General features: G+C 41.6%; 2 pseudogenes; one reads left to right on the plus strand and one right to left on the minus strand.

Moving 5' to 3' along the window:
* The window catches only part of LOC132226707 (NEDD8 ultimate buster 1-like), a 99,056-nt pseudogene extending 85,952 nt beyond the window's left edge, over positions 1 to 13,104 (plus strand).
* LOC132226354 (mitochondrial import inner membrane translocase subunit TIM16-like) lies at positions 10,549 to 10,962 on the minus strand (annotated as a pseudogene).
* Positions 13,105 to 19,272: the final 6,168 nt, after the last annotated feature.

Genomic DNA, 19,272 nt, shown 5'->3' on the forward strand with positions numbered 1-19,272 from the left:
ATATATCCTAAAATGATTGCTTTAGTGTCCTGAAGACCTAAAACAAATTGCACATGAATTTAATGATTCATATTCAAAGTTTTTTTTATTGAACATACTCATGTGTCAGACATTATTGAGAAAACAGAGGATAAAAAAACAAGCATCATAGTTTGGTCCTTCTAAACATGGGGCTCACAGACTAGTGAGGGAAGAGACATTACAGATTTAGAAATGGTAACAAATACTCTGGAGTAACCATAAAACCAGAAGCCATATAAATACTACGAAGATAAAACTCCAACATTTTTGATGATTTTATTTGTTTAAACTTAAAACGTTCTCTTCAGCAAATTTTCCAGAGTGCATTTATAATTGCTGTGATATTTATGTTAATAAATTTGGCCTTCCTAGTGAAGAAACAATATGTCGATATTTAATGAAACAATAAATTACACACCTGCTCCCTTTTCTCCTCACTCTCCTACTCAAGTTTATATTTGAAAAGAAGATAAAGGAATAAGTACAGATCCCTGATATAGCAATTTAGAGAACTTGGCATAGGACTCCATCAGTTCCGTAATATTCCACTGCAGAATTAAATTGACTTATTAGTTTCCTAGGGCTTCCATAACAAATTACCACAATCTGGATAGTTTAAAACAACAGAAATTCATTCTCTCAAGAGGACTGGATGCTAACAACCCCAAAATGAAGGTGTCAGCAGAGCTAAGCTGCCTCTGAAGGTTTTAGAGAAGAATCTCTTCCTAGCTTACAGTGGTTGCCAGCAATCCTTGGCCTTCCTTGAGTATAGCTGCATCAGTCCCATTTCTGCCTTATCTTTGCACTTTTCTTCCAGGATTATACAGTATTTATCTTAATAAAACTAATGATATGTACTAATAGAATCTATTTAAACAAAATAGCTCATGTGTGTGCCTTAACATTCCCTGACACAACGATTATTTCGTAAGTAATAACTTTCATTTTCACCACCTTCCGTACAATAGCCCACAATAAACTGAATTCAGTCAACAACCACTTACATGAGCATGGAAGCAGATTCACCTTCAATAAGGTCATTTCAGCCTTGGCGAATGGTTCAATTGCACGTGTGAGAGGCGCAGTCAGAGGATCCACGTAATCTATGCTCACATTCTCAACCCACAGAAATTATGACATAGAGTTGTTTGTTTAGCCCTATCTGGTTTGGCTCAGTGGATAAAGCATCAGCGCAAGGACTGAAAGATCTTGAGTTTGATTCTGATCAAGGACACATACCTCGGTTGCAGGCTAGATCCCAGGGCTAGGTCAGGGTGCATGCTGGAGGCAACCAATGGATGTGTCTCTCTCACATCAATGTTTCTCTCTGTTACTCCTTGCCGGGAGCCGGTCCATCCTTGCTGTTTCAAGGGACCTGGCATATATGGCATACTGTTCTTAATATGTTTGCTCACCTTCTTGGCGCTGTGTTTTAACCAAGGTCACCTCTCCGAGAAAGGTTGAATCCCCAGGTAGGGATTTTCCCCTGAAGTTAGGGAGGGAATAAAACCCCTCAACTAAGTGCCAGGCGGGTAATTAATCCCTTTAACTACGAACAATCATGCTTAAACTACATAATCTTTTCTCCCTGGAATGGAGATAAGAAACGCCCTAACCTTTGTAATAGAGATTGATAGGATTGAATCAACTGGTATAAATACAGTTGTAACAAGACAGAAGAACTCAGAACTCAGAACTCAGAACACAGAACTAAGGACACAGGGCTTGGAAGACAGGACCAAGAGAGACAGAGCCTAGGCACAGAACCTACACAGAACGTTCTCTAGAGACAGAAGAACTTCGCTGGCGAGAGCATGCCGGAGGATCCTGGACAGGGACTGGCCTCGGAGCCTGGAGGCGGAGCCTGGCGAGAGAGCATGGCAGGGATCCTGGACTGAACCTGACTGCGGAGATTGGCAGGAGAGCCTGACTAGAACCTGGTGACTGGACCTGCCTGGAGAACCTGGACAGAACCTGGCTGGAGATCCTAAGCAGAACCTCTCTGGAGATCCAGACCAGAACTTGGCTGGTGATCCTGGCTAGAGATCCTGGCTAGGCTGCTGATCAACTGAATGCTGCCTCCATGTCATTCCTTCTTCGCCGACTCCGTCCACACCTTTGGGGACCCCTGGACCTGCTGGGGTTGGACCCCGGCAACTCCTTATCCCTCCCCCTCTCTTTAAAAATCAATGGAAAAATATCCTTGGGTGAGGATGAACAACAAAAGAAAGTTGTTTAAACACTATGAATTATAACACTTTGTCATGAAGCATATGCTAGCTAATGCAAAGAATGTAAGAATGGATTAATTTTGTTGGATTTAGTGATTATAATTTAAGGTAACCAAATACACATAGTTTAATGGAAAGGGCAGAAAATGAGACCAAATAAAAGTATAAAAGGGTAGTTAGGAAATAGATACAAAAAATAAGAATATTCTTCAGAGCTGAATACTTAAAAAATGACAGCAATAGCATAAGGGAGCATGGGAGCTTGAAAAAAATGTAAGTAAAATGATACATTCCAGGTGTGGCTCAAGTGGTTGAGCATTATCCCATGCACCAAAAAGTCACTGGTTTGATTCCCCCTGTTGGGTGTTTACAGGAGGCAACACATCAATGTTTCTCTCTCCCTCTTTCTTATTCTTTGTCTAAAAATATCAATAAAAGCATATTTAACATATTGCTACCAGAGATATTATAGATTTTGTTACCTATTGAAGCAGGAATTTGGGGGGAACATAGGCAGGCTTAGGGATTTTTTAGAATTGGGGTCCATGGAAAAGCATGGGGCTGCAGACTGGGAGAAGGTGCATTTCCATAACACAAGGAACCAGGTGCAATTACATCTCCATAAGACAAGGGAGCAGCAAAGGGTATATTTCCATAAGACAAGGGAACTGGAAGAAGCCAGAAAAGGTCTATATTTACAAAAAAAGAGAAGGAAGCCCTTACTTAATTCAGATGGAAAAGAAGAAAGCCCAGAGGAATGGAAGGACTATGAGAGAGGAGGGCCTTAGGAATCACTATAGTAACCAATTCGAAGAGAAATATTGACCAATCAGAGGGGATATCAGGCACCATGATCTGCAACTTATATAAACCATGGAAACAGGAATTCAGTGTGACCTTTTCCCCCTCCCTACTTGGGAGGCCATTCTGTGGAACTCTTCCCTCTCCCCATGTGGGAGTCTGTAATTGTTCTTCAATAAAGCTCCACCTTTGCTATAACACTTTCTGTCCGTGGATTCATTCTTTGATTCTGGCAGACAAAGGATCTGGGTTCCAGTCCAAAAATTCAGTATCATGATAATTTATTTTTTTATTTTTTATGGTTTCACAACTTACATTTAAGTCTATTATCTATTTGGAGTTTATTTTTGTGTATGGTGTAAGTTGGTGGTCTTGTTTCATTTTTCACATGTACCTGTCCAATTTTCCCAACACCATTTATTGAAGAGACTGTCTTTACTCCATTGTATGCTCTTGCCTCCTTTGTCAAATATTAATTGAGCATAGTGGCTTGGGTCAATTTCTGGGTCCTCTGTTCTGTTCCATTGGTCTACATGCCTGTTAGTTTGCCGGTACCAGGTTGTTTTGATTACAGTGGCTTTGTAGCATAACTTGATATCTGGTACTGTGATCTCTCCAACTTTGTTCTTTCTTAAGATTGCTGAAGCTATTCAGGGTCTTTTATGATTCCATATAAATTTTTGGAGGTTTTGCTCTAGATCTGTGAAATATGGCATCAAGATTGCATTGAATCTAAAGATTGCTTTGGGTAATATGGACATTTTAATGATGTTAAGTCATGAAGCCATAAAAATCCTAGAAGAAACCATAGGCAGAAAAATCTTAACCATCTCTCTTAGCAATGTGTTTGCTGATAGATCTCCTAAGGCAAGGAAAACAAGGGAGAAAATAAACATATGGAATTGCATCAAAATAAAAAGCTTCTGCATAGCAAAAGAAACCATCAGCAACAACAAAAAAGGGAATGCACTTTATGGGAGAACAATGAAATATCTGATAAGGGGTTAAATTTGACAGCATATAAGGAACTCATACAACTTAATAAAAGGAAGACAAACAATCTAATACAAAAATGGGCAAAGGATCTAAATAGATACTTTTTCAAAGTGGACATATAGATGGCCAAGAGACATTAAAAAAATGCTCAAAATCACTAGTAATCAGAGAGATACAAATTAAAATGACAATGAGGTATCACCTCACACCTGTCAGAATGGCTACTATCAACAAACCAACATATATGACAAATGCTAGCAAGGATGTGGGAGAAAGAGAAACCTAGCACACTGCTGGTGGGAATACAGACTAGTACAACCATTATGGAAAACAGTATGTAGTTTCCTCAAACAATTAAAAATGGAACCACCATTGAACGCAGTGATCCCACTGCTAGGAATATATCCTAAGAAACCTGAAACACCAATCATAAAGAATATATGCACCCCTCTTTTATAGCAGTGCAATGTACAATAGCTAAGATCTGGAAAAAGCCTAAATGCACCCATCATTACTAGATAAGTGGATAAAAATGCTGTGGTACATTTATACCACAGAATAGTATGCAGCTGTAAAAAAGAATGATCTCTTAACTTTTGAGGCAACATAGAGGGACCTGGAGAATATTATGCTCAGCAAAATAAGCCAGTCATAGAACAACAAGTATCACATGATATTACTCATGTGGAATCTCATGAACAAAATAAACCAATGAACAAAATAGATCCAGAGACATAGAAACATGGAACAGACTGTCGAATCTCAGACGGAAGGAGGGTGTGGGAAGGTTGGGTAGGGAGAGATTAACCAAGAATTTATATGTATATATTGAATAAACGATGGACACAGACAGTGTGGTGAAGGCCTAGAGGTGAGGTACAGGGGAGGGCGTCAATGGGGAAAAAAGGGGACATATGAAATACTTTCAACAATAAAGATAAATTTAAAAAACATATTTAAAAGAAAATGGAAAAAATGTAAGTAAAATTAGTGAATGATAAACTATAAAATTATAATGATTATTTTTAATAGTTCCTTCTTATTAGTTGCATCTTAATGAAAAGATATCCTATCTAATAAAAGAAAAACATGGTAATTGTCGTATGACTGCTACCCTTCCCGTTGGCTAATCAGGGCAATATGCAAATTAACTGCCAGCCAAGATGGCGGCCAGCAGCCAGGCAGCTAGAAACTAACATGAGGCTTGCTTGCTTCAGAGACAGAGGACTCCAACGTTCCCCGACTGCCGCTGCAGGCCTCTGAGCTGCAACTCTAAGCAACTATGTAACAAATAAAGAAGCTAAACAAAACCCCAGAAACCTACTTTCGTCCACAGGGCTTCAGCCAGCAGGATCGCAACATTGTAAGCAAAGGCCAGAAACCTACTTTCAGCAGCGGAGGCCTAAGGGCTGGAGCCAAGGCTCAAAGCTTAAGCTGGCCCAGAATAAAAAAGAAAAAAAGAAAAAAAGGAGCAGTTGGGAGCTTCAGTCACCCCCAGCCTGAAAACAGCCCTCAGCCCCTAACCCAGACAGGCCAGGCACCCCAGTGGGGACCCCCACCCTGATCCAGGACACCCTTCAGGGCAAACCAGCTGGCACCCACCTGTACACCAGGCCTCTACCCTATATAGTAAAAGGGTAATATGCCTCCCAGCACCGGGATCAGCGGAGCCGCGAGGCCTCCCGGCACTGGGATCAGCGTGACAGGGGGCAATGCCCAAACCCCCTGATCCACCCTGCTCTGTGTGTGACAGGGTGTGGCGCCCCCCCTCCCCCACGCCAAGGGCCCTGCTCTGTGTGTGATGGGGTAGAGCCATAACCTCCCCATCGGCCCTGCCTTGAGTGTGACAGGGGAAGGTGCCCCAACCCCCCAATTGGCCCTACCCTGAGCGTGACTGAAGGTGGCATCACAACCTCCCTATCACCCTGCTCTGTGCATGACAGGGGGTGGCGCCCCAACTCCCCAATTGGCCCTGCTCTGAGCCCAACCAGGGGCTGCACCTAGGTATTGGGCCTGCCCTCTGTCACCCTGGAGCAGGCCTAAGCCAGCAGGTCGTTATCTCCCGAGGGGTCCCAGACTGCGAGAGGGCACAGGCCGGGCCGGGCCTCTAGTCTTATTATGATTGTGTCCCATCCACTCCCAAGACAAATGTTTTGGCAAATAAAATATACATAAATCCCAAGTTTTAGCTCTAAAACAAACAAAAACTCATAGACATAGACAATAGTATGATGGCTACCTGAGGAAAAGGGGTTGAGAGGGTAGTAAAGGGTAGAGGGGATCAAATATATGGTGATGGAAGATTTGACTTTAGATGTTGAGTAAACAATGCATTCTACAAAAGATGTATCATAAAATTGTACACTTGAAACCTAAATAATCTTTTTAACCAATGTCCCCCGAATAAATTTAATTTAGAAAGAAAAAAGGAAAGATGATTTTTATATAAGTGTAAAAATTTTAATCAGTATAAAAGAAATAGTTCATAAAATTTATATATGTATTCTATACATGTAGTAGGTCACAGAAATCTACAATGCTATACAAAGTACACTATCATTCTTATTATTGAACATATTGAATTTTCAGTCTCTTCATTTTTTCCCTGACAGATGTTTTTGGAATATAGGAATACATTTTTTAAAAAGGAATCAATTTTGAAGAATTGATAGTAAAATCAATATTTTAAAAAATGAACTGCACATGAATATTGTTTCAATGTGATAAAAGGCCTTCAGAATCAAGTTTTTTTCCTACCTACTTGTGTTAACAGATAAATTGTGCTCAAATCAGCTGTTCATACTCAAAATTAGTTTGTGGGGCTCTGAAAAAATTAACAGAGTGTTCATGATAGAGAAGCAATAAGGATTCTCTAACCCTAGCTCATCACTGTACAGGTAATTGAGTTACAAATAAATGAAGTCACCTGTACTCATTAAGCTAAACTTTGGATCCCGAATTTGCCACTCAAGAGCCCAGTGGCCATGGGAAAATTGTTTTATCCATGGCTGTGTCTTCTATTATTAATCTCCATGCATCCCAGCCTTCACTAGAGCACACTCCATGGTTACTTTTTTGGCCACTTCTAAAAACCTAAGACTCATAATTGTCCCATGAACAGCTATACTACATGTTCCCCATAGACACCTAAAATTTAATACCATTAGAATTGTATGTTTCATCTTGTTAGACTATATCTCTACCATCGCTTATGTCTCTCAATCAGTGTAGTAGATTGCCTAAGGTTTAAAAACATCAGTTTTTAATGAACCTATCCCATTACTTTCTTGACATGATCTTTGATTATATTATTAAAATTTTGATATTGAAATATGTCTCACTCAGTGAATACTTACTGTATGTCAAAATTATTCTAAATAATATTATACATATGTGTATGCATATCTATGTGCTATATATATGAATATATATATATATATATATATATATTTTTTTTTTTATCTTATTTTTGAAACAACCTTATAAAGTAGAAACTATTACACTTAATTTTATAGCCAAAATAATTAATGCATATAAAGTCTAAGTAACCTACACAAGATATCTATCTAGTTTGTGAAAAAAAAAAAACAAAAAAAAAAAACAAGACTCAAATTCAAGCAAGACTTCTCTTCACAGCTGAGAAACAATGTTGTTGTATTAAGATTATCGATCTGTTTTTAAATTTTCTCTTATTCTCAAATCCTATCAAATGAATTATCTATAATTTTCTGTATTAAATATATAGTTTTTAAAAATGTTTTTCCATGTTTCCTTCACTATCCTGATTGCATTTTGTCTGTTCAAATGCTGATTGTCTCCTTTAAAAATTGAGACAGATTTTTCTTTGATCCAATCCACGCCTTTCTCTGAAGTTATAACTTTTCCTTTGAACTCATAACACTTGTTGTAGTGTGTTTATCAATTTGTGTTATAACTAAAATGTGTAAGACACTAAGTAACATATATTCTAAGCATAATGCTCAAACTTCTCCATATATTTATTTATTTACTAGAGGCCCAGTGCATGAAAATTCATGCACTGAAGGGGGGGTCCCTCAGCCCGGCCTGCCCCCTCTCACAGTCTGGGAGCCCTCAGGGGTGGGAGGCAACCCAGTGATCAGGGGAAGTCGATGCTCCATCACACCTCTACTGCTACCACTGCCGGCAGTGCAAGCCTCGGCCGGCCCTGGTTACCTGAGCCTTGGGTGGCCTGGGAAGCTGGGGGACTGAAGGGACTGGGGGACCCCGGAAGCAGGCCTGAGGAGCAGCTGGGCCCACCTGGGTGTGGGCTGGGCCTTGCTGTGCTCCTGTTGCCCCAGAGGGGCTGAGGGAACTGGGTGCTGCCATCTTGTGACTGTGGGCACCACCATCTTTGAGGATGTGACAGTCAATTAGCATATTCCCTCCTTATTGGCTGTGGGCACAGCTATCTTTGCAATGGCATGAGGGTCAATTAGCATATTCCTTCTTTATTAGATAGGATTTGTCTCATCCTATTAGGTACTATAATTATTTATACTTTATGGATGAAAAAAAATAAAGTTTAAAGTTAAATAATTTGCCTATAGTGGTGGAATCAGGATTTTAACAGAAAGTCCAATGCAATCAACTATAAAAATTCATTTTCATTGGAGTTGCATGGTCCTTGTCCAGAAAATTGTTTTTGTTTTTTTTTTTTTTTGGTAGATGATAAAATAGATAAAAGTCTTATAAGTAGAGCAAATGTAAGTAAAATAAACTTTCAATATGTAATTTATTATTTAAACTTAGGACACTTTCATTTATTTTTTATTGTTGACAGCATTACACATATTCCCCATTTTTCCCCCTTTTACCCTCTTTCACCAAGCCCCTGTCCCACCCCTGGCCTTCACCGCACTTTTGAGAGTAAATTTATCTAATTAATAATTGTACTTAGTCAACATGTTTATATACAGACTCTGGTTTAGAGTCACCTTATATAAATAGAATTCTAAAATATTTCAGTGTAAATACATAAAAAGTGGAGTTGCTGCATCCAAATCACCCTCAACCCAAATTTCTGAATCTCTACAGAGGCAGAAAATATTTCCAAAAGCCCCAGATTCCCTAGCCTTATATCCATCAGGGATATTTTGTTCCATTCAGAGTTTCTGAACTTCTGTACCAATGAGTCACCTTAGGTAATGAGACAGTGTTTAGTAAATCTAGAGAAAATTATTTCATTTGCAATTGTTACAAATTCAAATTTCACCTTATCAGTCTGTTTTATCCACATTTTGGCAAAGTATTTCTAGGATTAAATGTCTCCTTTTTCCCTTATTTCTTGCCCAGTCCCTTCATTACCTCTTGCAGTTTATAGACCTAACCTGAAGCCCCTGTGATCAATTCTTTCTCTTTCATAACCACACCTTGTGGCCTACATTCATAGACTGGGATATTGTTAATAATAAATGTTCACCATTCAACAGGTAATGTTTGAAAAATGCTTCTATTTATTTTAGAGAGAGAAGAAAGGAGAGGAAGAGAGAGGGAAACATCAATGAGAGAGAAACGTGGATGGGGTGCTGCCTGCACACCCCCTAATGGGGACAGATCCCACAACCTGGGTATGTGCCCTTCACGGGAATTAACCAGCAAACACTTGGTGCATGGGTCAATGCTCAACCAACTGAACCACACTGGCCAGGGAAATTATCAACAAGTAATTTTTAGTGATCACCTCAACATTGTGAAATCTGGTGATATAAAAGCAAATAAAATGTAACCCCCAGTAACAAGGAGCCATAGCAATCAAGTGGTAAAGAAATATAGGTGTTAAGAATTAATCACTTCCTTGACCAAACCTCCTCTGAAAGGCTGTACTTTAAGAAAAAAAAACATTTGTAGCTGTGTCACTTTTCTTTGTGCCCATATTGTCCTGAGTGGTTGAAACCCAATTGTTGTAAGTTAAATGACAAAAGCTCTTTCCTTCTGCTGTCATTCTGTTACTCAAAGAAAACCAAAATATATTTGCTGAAATATGAAAACAGCACAATAAAAAAGTCAAGGATCTTAATGGTAGAAAGAAGAAAATCATGTGTGAATATCCCCAGTCTTACAACTTTATTATCATCATAAATTTCAGGAATCTCATTCTCTAAATAACTAAAATTATTGTATTTGCTTTTGTGTTTTCTTTTGTTTGTTTGTTTTTAGTGTAATCAGGCAATGTAAAAACTCAGTGGAGCATTTGTTAGAATCACTGACATATAATCCAAGTACATTGAATGGGGGTAGGGTTGGGGTCAGGCTCACCCAGAATGAAAACAGTGACCTATCTGCTCATACAGGTAATTGTTGGGTCATGGCAGATGCCCTGATGCCATAGGATGACAAAAGAGATGTCTTCAAGCAAAATTGTCGCAGTTTGTTTGTTTGTTTTTGTTTTTGTGGAAAAGAGGTTCATTACAGAGCTATAAATTAGAGGTGGGGGGTGGAGTGGGGTGGGAGGAGCAAGTGGTCCTATTTGGAGCCTCTGATCTTTCTCTCTGTCTTTCTGGGCCTGGATATGAGCACCTCCTCCATGCAGTCCTTTGCTCTGAGCACCTCTTACTGCAGAAGAAGGAGCCATCCACAGATTTATCCTTCACCTTGAATAGGTGTTCCTAGCTCTGCAGAGGAGGGGAAACAGTGCAGGTGTGCTGTCTCTGGATTAAAGAGGCAGGGGAAGCTTCTGGGTCTCATCTGGTTCAGCTTGGAGACAGTGAGAATCTGCTGTGCCTCCTGGAGGCTGAGACCAGAGATTGAGAAGCAGCTGCAGACTGGTGTCCAGCACATCCCTGGTATCAGCTGCTGCCCACCTGGCTGCAAAATCCTGGTGCAGGTCCCAGGCAAAGGTCTTGCCCATGACTCATGCCCCCATCACAAGAATCTGAGTCAGGTAGTTGGCCATGGTGGATGCTCTGCCTCAGGCTACTTCTTCCAGGCTCCAGGTCCAGCTTAAGAACAGTCAGTGGGTCTAAGGTCAAGGGAGCCTGCTGGAGCAGGCCGTTTTTTGTTGTTGTTTTTTTTAATGGAGAACCTAAATTGGTTCTATTTTTTTAAAATATATTTTTATTGATTTCAGAGAGGAAGGAAGAGAGAAAGAGAGATAAAAACATCAGTGATGAGAGAGAATCATTCATTGGCTGCCTCCTACACACCCCCCACTGGGGATCCAGCCCACAACCTGGGAATGTGCCCTTGACCAGAATCCAAACTGGGACCTTTCAGTCCACAGGCCAATGCTATATTCACCAAGCCAAACTGGCTAGGGCAGTCCCAGTTTTTAAGGGAAGACAGAATTCAACTTTGGGAATCTCCATATGTAGATTAAAATAAAGAGGCTGGTTTAGAATTGAAGGACCTTGCTAAGTACTTTGACAAGCTAGATAGAATGTTGTGAAAATTAAGTAAAAAGATAGTAGAAAAAACATGTTGCAAAGCAATTGAGTGTGAGTAATAACATTAAAATTATAAAATAACAGAAAATTTTATAATTGAAGTATGTTTTTACCTCCAAGACTAAGAAAAGATAGAAAAAAAAACATGTTGGAGACCTGATTGTACATCACAGCAAATAATTATGGTCTAAAATTGCTCAAATATTTGGATATCAAGAAAATTATATCAAAATTGTCATAAATAAGAAAAAAAATCAACTACAAAAAATACTTGAAGAACAGTGTAAAAGCTATGGTGCTTCAACTGAAACAATTTGAAAAAGATGTGAGAGAACTGCCAGGTTGTAGAAAAGCAACATGAGGCCTAAGTCAAAAAAAAAGAGCCGAAACCGGTTTGGCTCAGTGGATAGAGCGTCGGCCTGCGGACTGAAAGGTCCCGGGTTCGATTCCGGTCAAGGGCATGTACCTGGGTTGCGGGCATATCCCCAGTAGGAGATGTGCAGGAGGCAGCTGATCGATGTTTCTCTCCCATGATGTTTCTAACTCTCTATCTCTCTCCCTTCCTCTCTGTAAAAAATCAATAAAATATATTAAAAAAAAAAAGAAAGGAAGGAAGGAAGAAAGAAGAAGAAGAAGAATTCAGAGGACCAAGACTAGAGATATGGCAGAGAAAGTTGAGAGAGTGGTGAACCAAGAAACTACACATAGCTAACCAGATAGGCAGATAAATCAGAATCCCTCAGCACATGGAAAAGCCTTTATGTTAACTGTGGGATATCATGAGAAAGGCAGAACATTCCTAAAAAGAAAAGATTATGGAATAGCCTTTCCATTCCATGTCCGTTAGAATCTGACAAATATTTCTGAGTCTTGTATAGAGCTATTAGGCTCAGTAGATTACTATGTGGTGCTAACAGCTGGACATAATATGGTGTTTTTTTCTGCTTGGAACAACTGAAATGCCTTGACAATGCAGAAAAAGAAATTAACATGGCCCAGAAATGCTTTAAAATTGTTGTGGAGAAAATCATCAGAGACTGTTTCAAATAAAAGGAAACTATGGGAAAATTGCTTCAAGGTATTTAAAATTATTACAGTGGAAATGATGAAAGGGCTTGTATCTCAACAAGGCTTGTCAACATTTAAATAGCTCTATATTGATCCATCAAAAGTTTACAACTTGTTATAGTTGCAAGTTACTTTCCGGGAAGCCTGGTTTGGCCTAAGGGTGCATGACAAGACTATGGATCAGGTAATCACCCATATTATCAACTGCAGAGAATTAGCCTAAATAAGGAAAGGGGCGGGGGCAGAGGAGATTCTGCCTAAAGAACACTGACTCTTTGAAAAGAATGGGCCACTCCATGCACACAGCCAAGCAAGACCCTCCATCAAACCAGTGGGAACCTAGACAAAGCCCTGAAGATTATTCCCAGTTCTCTTCAGATGTGGTGGTTAAATGATTCAGATCCTGAAACCAACAATCATCAAGAGAGTCCTTCTCTGGAAAATAATAAAGAACTGGTATACATGAGTTTTGATGTGTTAGTGGCCAAGCTGCCCTGAGACCATACAGGAGAAATGTCCAGCTTGCCCAGACCCTTGCTCATAATGGAGAAAGTCTCCCTCCTGACCTACTGCTCTTGGGGTAGGTTCTTTATCAATGTCATTCATTTTCCCTTCAGATTCCTCAGGATTGTCTAGTGCAGTGGTTCTCAACCTTCCTAATGCCGCGACCCTTTAATACAGTTCCTCATGTTGTGGTGATCCCCAGCCATAAAATTATTTGCGTTGCTACTTCATAACTGTAATTTTGCTACTGTTATGAATCGCAATGTAAATATCTGATATGCAGGATGTATTTTCATTGTTACAAATTGAACATAATTAAAGCATAGTGATTAATCACAAAAACAATATGTAATTATATATGTGTTTTCCTATGGTCTTAGGCGACCCCCGTGAAAGGGTCGTTCGACCCCCAAAGGGGCCGCGACCCACAGGTTGGTGACCCACAGGTTGAGAACCACTGGTCTAGTCCCTCAAGAAATGAAGATATGTACCCAGAGACCATCAAGGGTATATTGGAAGATATTTCAGAATATGAAGAGGATTATCTTGATACAACTCTGGAAGACAAAATTATTATTATCCTATGTTGAAAATACAAAGTCATTTAAAAAGAAAGACTAAGTAATAAAAAGAAATACTCAGTTTCTGCTTAGAAAGTATATCATTATTAAAAGTCTAAACTAAATACATCATATGTAACTATTATTATGATGTTAAGCTTCACTTAAAACTTCAAAATCAATTTTACTTACTTTTTACTATATGAACTGGTATTTACATGGTCCTAATGAGTATAAAGAGATAATGATTAAAGCTAGAGACTAAAAGTAAGTAACTTCAAAGGCCTGAAATTTCTTGGTTGAAGTAAATTTCACAAAATCACCCATTATTTTGCCTAAACACATGGAAACAAATATATATGCATATAATTCCATCCTCTGTAAAAATAAGTACTCAACTTTATGCAATTAATATTTATGTATTTATTCAAAACATGCATTTTAGGAAAGCTTTTCAACATATTTTGATTCTGTGAACTTAGAGAAATACAAATGAAATAGTTGTCATGATTTTAATTTCCAGTTGTGTGATATGTAGTTGAAAAACTAAAGACTTGTGTACCAAACAATTAAGTGCAAAATCCTATATTATTCTTCTCAAGAAATAATGAAATAAATATTTTTTAGAAATTCAACAGTAAAGAAAAGAAGACCAACCAGCAAAGTCCCTGAGAAAGAGGTAGAATTCTAACTAGAGTTTTATTTACTTTTAAATATGTTTTTATTTTTTTTTTTTAATATATTTTATTGATTTTTTACAGAGAGAAAGGGAGAGAGATAGAGAGTTAGAAACATCGATGAGAGAGAAACATCGATCAGCTGCCTCCTGCACATCTCCCACTGGGGATGTGCCTGCAACCCAGGTACATGCCCTTGACCGGAATCGAACCTGGGACCTCTCAGTCCGCAGGCCGACGCTCTATCCACTGAGCCAAACCGGTTTTGGCTAAATATGTTTTTATTGATTTCAGAAAGAGGAAGGGTGAAGGAGAGAGAGAAACACCAATGATGAGAGAGAATCATAGATCTGCTGCCTCCTGCACACCCCCCACTGGGGATGGAGCCTGTAACCTGGGCATGAGCCCTGACCAGGAGGGAACTGTGACCTCCTATTTCATGGGTCGATGCCCAACAACAGAGACACACCGGAAAGATGGGCCTAACTGGAAGTATTGAATGTATGACAGGTAAATACTGATCCTATCTAATAAGGAGAGAATGCTAATTGACTGCCTGTCTTCAAAGATGGCAGCACCCACAGCCAATAAGGAGGGAATATGCTAATTGACTGTCACTCCTTCAAACATGGTGGTGGCCACAACCACAAGATGGCAGTGCCCAATCCCCTCACTCCCGCTAGGGCAGCAGGCACACGGCAAGGCTGGGCCTGCCCCGCACACCTACCTCCGGAGTTCCCCAGTCCCCTCAGCCACCCAGACGCCCAGGGCCAGCCCAAGGCACAGGCAAGGCACAGATGTCACCGGCCCAGCTGCCCAGGGCCGCCCGAGGCTAAGGTAACCAGGGCAGGCAGAGGCTTGCAATGCCGGCAGTGGCAGCAGCAGAGGTATGATGGGGCATCGCCTTCCCCTGATCTTTGGGTCACCTCCAGCCCCTGAGGGCTCAAAGACGGTGAGAGGGGGCGGCCGGGCTGAAGGACCCCCCCTTCCCCCAGAGTGCACAAATTTTTGTGCATACGGCCTCAAATATATATATAATATCAGAAAATCTTGAATTATGTATATATATATATATATATATATATATATATATATATATATATATATATATATATTCTCCTCAGAAAATTTTAAAATACATTCAGACAGGAATATATAAGGTTTCATTTCTAATGGCTAAGGTAACATATACCCATTGTAAAACATTTGGAAAATGTTTAGAAGCTTAAAGAATGATTTTTTTATAATTCATAGTCAATTCAGAATCACTGTTGAGTAGACATTTTTATATGTACGTTTTAAAAGATTTCTTTTTTTGAGAGAGAGAGAGAGAGAGAGAGAGAGAGAGAGAGAGAGAGGGAGATAGGGAAATATCAATGTGAAAGAGAGTCATTAATTGGCTGCCTCCTGCACACCCCCTACTGGGCACTGAGCCTGCATCCCAGACATGTGCCCTGATGAGGAATCCAACTTGCAAGCTTTAGCTTCATGGACGATGCCCAATCAACTGAGCATACTGGCCAGGTCCTTATATGTACTTTTGCATGGTTTTTAATGAATGTAGATCTCCTATCTCTTGATATAATTATCTAAAGCAATAGGTATGCAACTAAAATGTTACTAAGTCACAGACATGATTTACATATTTCAAAACATAATTCTATTTTTTCCATCCTTTTGCAAACATTCATAATGTCAATAATACGCGGATCCTATATAATCAAAGCCCAGCGACCAAAATGGCGAAATGACCAGAACGACCAGAGACCAGAACAACCGCTGCCCCTCACCCCAGCCAACCCCGCATCTCGGTGGGATGTCCCACAACCTGGCCAGGGGTGGGGCCGCCAGAAAGCTGCCTCTGGCCCCTGCAGCAGGGACTCCCACACCGATCCGGGGCCCCCATCAGGGAAGGCCAGCCAGCCCCCACCAGTGTACCGGGCCTGTATCATCATGGATAATCAAAGGCTAACACTCAAATTGACCCTAACAATGGAACGACCAGAATGACTGCTCAACCACTCTCTATGACAGCCATGGCGAGCCTTTGGAGCAAGGCGTGGCAAAATTTTGAAAAATCCTAATTTAAGTCTGGTGCCGTGTCACATACAGAAATGCTCAAAAGAATTTTTATTTGGTATTTGCAACCATACCAAAAGACAAAGACTTATATTTTTGATATTATTTTATATATTTAAACGCCATGCAACCAAAAAATATCGAGCCAAAAAATGAGTTCCAGTGTTACGTCTGACACGCTTTGCATAGGTTCGCCATCCCTGGTTTAGACAGTCGAAAGCAATCTGCTAGCTATTTATCTCATTAGTAACAATATGGATGCCCCGATGTAACTACTGCCGAAAATACACGATTATATTCTATGTGTTTAATTCAATGTTATCCTTTGTTATACTACTCTTTGAGCAGTATTGACAATGATGTTATGGGTGTGGATGTTGGTTTTATTTATCATATGTTCAAATCTGGATAAAAAATCCTGCTCTCCCCCTGGCTGATATGGCTCAGGTGGTTGGAGCATCATCCTGTGCACCAAAGGACTGCAGGTTCAACTCATACCTCACATGCTGACAATGGAGCCCAACTGAGCCTGGAACCCAGGTAACCAGGCAGCCACATTCTGTACCTGCCCCTCCCAGCTCACTCGGATAGAGACATTGGAGAAGACACCATGTTTTCCTGTTGTCTGCCCTTGTCCCGAGGCCAATGCCTCAAGAGAGGCAGCGATGAGAGTGTGTTTAGTGGTGGTCGCTGCTGGATGCGCACTCAGAGGAGAGGACGCCTGTGGCCCTTTTCCCGGCGGGATCAAGAGGTAACACAGGGAGGTTTGGTTTGGGCCAGGCCACCCCTCTGTTCCCAACTGAGCAGCCCTATGTCCCCTCCCCGTGTGTTTGGGGGCTTGGGGGGTGAAGGGAGTGTTCACGTGGGGAGGGTCCGTCCAGAAGATGGAGCAGGCTGGGTTCGGGTGTCAGGACCAATCATGTCCACACCCCAGGTCAAGGCTAGATGGGTGGACGTGAAGTGTGGGTGGCACCCTATGCCCGAGGTCTGTCCTGAGCCCTGGAGGTGAGTCTCCTTTCCTCTCGGTGGATGTCTGTGTAGACACAGGCCTGGTCTCAATCCAGGAGCAGAAGGTCCAGTGGGCAGAAGCAGCAGTGACTAGGGCCCGGCTTGAGTCCTCCCAGTCAGCTGCCGGTCACTGTCATTGCAGACCTCCAGCCAGGCCAAGAAGAGGTCTCAGCTGGTCAAAGAGGAACAGCAGCTGGTCCGTGAAGACCCCCGCCCCACGCCCATCAGGGAGGGGCCGGTGAGCCACACCACTTCAGGCCAAAGCAGGCCTGAAGTGAGTGTGGCCACCTGGGCGTCTGGGGAACCAGGGCCCATGGGGGCACTGAGAAGGCCTCCTCCACCAGAGCCACCCAGGCGCCACAGGCCTCCAACCTCGAAGCCGCTCCGTCCCCACAGGCGGATGGCCATTGTCAGCCTGGCCCTGCAGTGCTGGGGCTATGGTCATCGCAGCAGGCGACAAGTCCTGGAGCCCCAGGAGGCCGAGCCGAAGGGTGAGAAGTTGGGATGGTGGGGTGGGGTGGTTGGGGAGGTCCACGTGAGCTTATGGGGAGGGATTGTTGCCAGACACACAGGGAGCACCCCAGAGCCTGGCCGGGAGCAAAGACTGGCCTCAGACCACCCAGCTGCTGGACTGTGGGCTGGGAGGTTGTCCTGTGGTGGATCCTGAACTCTAGCTGTGTGCTGTGTCTGGGGGGCACAAGGGAGTCCTGGCATGTGGGTGACTTTTTCTCCTCTCACAACTCCAGCACCAGCCCAGGGGTTAGGTGAGGCTCCTCTTGGAACACCGAGAGTCCAACCTGAGGAGCCAGAGGCGGAGCTGGAGGCGGGTGAACCTTCAGAGCCCTTGTCAGCTCCATCCACCTGTCCAGCTGCAGCGGAGGAGCCAGGGACAGCCGCGGACAGAACTGAGGCCCCACCAGCAGAGGAGGAAGAACCCTCCCCGGGACCCGTGCAGGGTCCTGTGTCAGAAGAGGAGCTGCCTGTGCAGGGACCAACTCAAGGGCCTTCTGGGAAAACGGCCCGTGCTGTCCCAAGGGAAAATATCATTTCCCTCGCACTCCTTGAGATCTCCCTTTTATTTGTTGTTCTTATTTTGTTTGTATGGTCTCGATGGCGTAATTTCTCTTTTGATCGTTTTCTTACTTTAGGGTTTGGGGCGAGTTTCGCTTTAATTCTTTTCTTTTGTCTGGTGTTGGCCCTCATCATTCCTTGGTATAATCCCTTTTAAATAATAAAATTATTGTTTTTTATTCAAACCAGTGTCAGTCCTGATCAGGAAACACATTCTCAATGATGATCAAGCATCACCACTCTCCTTGTAGAGGCAGTGCCCATACCAGCACATCTCAGAGATGCCCTATGTCCCCAAACTGGAGCTATACACTGTGAACTCTGGGGAGAGAGCACTGTTACCATTAGACTGACAGGCTTCTTGTCTCCTGGGGACCAGTCCTGGGGACAAAGTGAGGCAGCAGAGGGGTTAGCAGATTTACTAGGGAGCATGTCAAGAAAGAAAGAAAAAAAAATAGCATCTATATATACATATACATATATATATATATATATGTAATCTCAGTAAATGTTGAAACTCCATTCAGAGAGGAATATTTAAGGTTTCCTTTCTAATGGCTAAGATAACATATACCCATTTTAAAACATTTGAAAACTGTTTAGAAGCTCAAAGAATGATTTTTTTTTATAATTCATAGTCAATTCAGAATCACTGTTGCGTAGACATTTTTATATGTACCTTTTAAAGGATTTTTTTTGAGAGAGAGAGAGAGAGAGATAGGGAAATATCAATGTGAAAGCGAGTCATCAATTGGCTGCCTCATGCACACCCCCTACTGGGGATTGAGCCTGCATCCCAGACATGTGCCCTGATGAGGAATCAAACCTAAAGCTTCATGGACGATGCCCAATC

The sequence above is a fragment of the Myotis daubentonii genome, chromosome 2 (genome assembly GCF_963259705.1).
Source record: "Myotis daubentonii chromosome 2, mMyoDau2.1, whole genome shotgun sequence".
Taxonomy (NCBI): Eukaryota; Metazoa; Chordata; class Mammalia; order Chiroptera; family Vespertilionidae; genus Myotis; species Myotis daubentonii.